The following is a 2989-nucleotide window of genomic DNA, read 5'->3' on the forward strand; positions in this document are numbered from 1 at the left end:
CCCCCCGGGCTGGCCTGCGCTGTGGGCCCCGCTCGGCTCCGCCCGGCCCGGTCCGGCTCCAGCCCCAGCCTCGACTCTGCCTCCCCGCCCCCTCGGCCGCCGCCGCCGCCTCTCCTCCTCCTCCTCCTCCTCCTCCCCTCCCCCTCCGCCCCCTCCTCCGGGCCGCCCCCCGCCCCGCTCCGCTCCGCCCCGCCCGCCCCGCCCCCGCCTCCCCGGGCCGCGGCGGCCGCGGCGGCTCTGCGGGGAAACTGATCAATGAACGCGCGCCAGGTCCACGTGGGCCTGGGCTCGTGCGGGCCAGCGCCGAGCCGGGCCGGCCAATCAGGGCGCCGCGGGGGCCACCGCGCCCCCACGTGGGGCCCTGGCGCCGCCGCCGCCGCCCGCGCCCATTGGCCAGCCCCGGAGTTCCGCCCCGGGAATGTGTCAATCATGCCGGAGCCTGCGGAGCGAGCTAGCCGGGCTGGGGCTTTAACCCTTGACTGGAAGGCCTGGAGTGGAGTGTTTTGTTCCAGGAAAAGGGAGGGGGGCTGGGAAGGGGGAGGACTGGAGGACAATTGCGGGAGGAAGCCGGGGCGTCAGCCCAGGACGGCGGTGTTCAAGCGCAGATCCCGGATGGCCCCGTAGCCCTGGGAAGCTTGGAAACCATCTCATTGTTTGTCTCTCTGGGGAAACTGAGGTCCAGGGCCCGGAAACGATTTGCCCCCGGTCGCCCAGTGACCGAGCGGCAGAATCCGCACTGGCTCTGGGCCCAGACCTTCCCTCCACTCCAGGCTCCCCCTCCGCTTAATCCCCCCCGCAGCCCGGGGAGGTCCCCAGGGCAGGGATGCTTAATCCGTTTGAGTGATGGAGTAATCGAGGCGAGGGGGGCCGAGGTCACGGAGCATGCTACCTAAATGCACCCCAAAAGTCGCCCCCCTTCTGAGAAAGATAGCTTAGCTTTCCTTGCATCCCTCATCCAGCTTTCTGGGCTTTCCCAAGAACTCACCAGAACTCAATTAGTGAGTCATGTGTGTCAGTGCATGTGTGTCTGTGTGTGTGTGTGTATGTTGGGGGGGGTGGAGATGAGATGGGAGGGGGCTGGGAAGAAGCTGAGTTTCCAAACGAATTAGCCCCGAGATGGTCAGTCCCACCAGGGGCCTGTTTCCCAGGGCTAAGGCCAGCCCTTCCTTCAACTCTGGATAATTACAGCTCCCTAGGGACTGGGTTGGGCCAGGATGGGGGGGATGGATTAGGGAGGGGAAAGCAAGTGAGGAAGAAGGGCCTACTCCATGCCTGAATCCTCCCCTATTTCTACCACCTGACCCCACCTAGCATCTCCCCTACCCAGCAATCCCTTGAAGAGGGGCAGGTTGAAAAGCTAGCTCCCCGGATCTGGGTGTTTTGACTGACAGAATGAGTCCTTCCTAGTGCCCCATACCCCACGGCCCTCCACCATCCCCTGTCCCCTGGCAAGGCTTTGCTTTGAACTTGAACTCGAAACTGTACAGAACAACAGACAATTATTAATCACCTGCTGGGTTCAGAGATGCTGGGAAAGTTTAAACAGAGTCAGGAGACCTGGGTTCTCCTTGTTCTCTTACACTGATCAAACAAAATAATACATATAAAACACTTTGCAAGCCTTGGCTATAAACGACATCTCCCTTTCTTAGGGTTACTTATTATTAACTGTGTGATTCTGGCCAATCCCTTTCCCCCTTTGGGGGCCCTTTTCTGAAAAATGAGGGTGACAATGGAGCATCACAACACAATAGAGGGAACTGAAGCAACTGGAATCAAAGAGCCTTGGGTTCCAATGTCACCTCTGATACTTGCTCCCTGGGTCACCCAGTGCAATTCTCTTTGCCTGGATGAACTTATTTTCCCCCTCTGTTAAGGGAAGGGCTTGGATGGACTACACGGTGTCTAATACCTCTTTTGAATTTATGAGCCTCATCCTTCCTGTCCTTCCCAGGACAGTTGGAAGGAAATTACTTTGTGAAAGTCGTTGTGGCATTATTACTCTGTAACCAGAACCTTCCCCCAGGTCCAACAAAAAGCCCCAGCTCCCCATCGATCCACCACTGGCCTAGACCCACCTCTGGCTTGTCATAGCCAAAATCAATCTGAACCAGCAGACACCAGACCTGGACCACAGCAAGACAGAACTAGGTTAGACCAAAGGAACGAAGATCACAACAGATTTCATTTGTAACCCTTGAAAGGCAGCTAGGTGTGATGTAAAGGATTCAGGAGACAGGAACTGAGTTCAAATCTCACCTCTGGTGGTGTGGTATGACAACCCCTTTCTCTGTAATCTTCAATTTCTCCCTGTCTCCTTGTTTTTTCCTTGCTCCCTTCCCATGAACCATGTCTTCCTTAACCTAAAAGAACTTCATTTCCATACTAAGTGACTTGAGGGGACCATCCACAACTGGTGCCCCCACTTCCTTTCCTCATCTAAATTGGCTTCAGTTCTGGATTTTGACCTCAGATCATTTGACCTCAGATCGTTCATCTGAAGCTGTCCTCTTTCCAAAGTTACCAAGGATCCTCTTGGTTTGACAAACTGAATGGCTTTTTCTTCCATCCTCATTTCCCTCTTTTTCTTATTGCTCTCTTCTCTCTCTGACTTTTTATGACTCTGTCCTCCCTGGTTCTCCTCCTGTCTTTCCTCTCCTTCTTAGTTTTCTCTGCTAGATCTTTATCCAGGTCACATTTACTAATCTTGGATGTCCCTCAAAGCTCTGTCCTGAACTCTCTTCATCTCAACTTAAAGATCTCATTGGCTTCCATAAACTTAACTATCACCTCTATGCTGTTGGTTCCCAGATCTATATATCAGCTTTACTTTCTGTCTTGAGTCTTTCATCACCAACTAACTACCTTTTGGATACCTCTTAACACTTATCTCAAGCCCAGTAGGTTCAAAATGAAACTTATTATCTTTCCGTACAAAACCTCTTTTCTGAACTGCCCTGTTAGATAGTACCCTCTTAAGGGTACTACC

Source organism: Macrotis lagotis, chromosome X (assembly GCF_037893015.1).
Source record: "Macrotis lagotis isolate mMagLag1 chromosome X, bilby.v1.9.chrom.fasta, whole genome shotgun sequence".
NCBI classification, from domain to species: domain Eukaryota; kingdom Metazoa; phylum Chordata; class Mammalia; order Peramelemorphia; family Peramelidae; genus Macrotis; species Macrotis lagotis.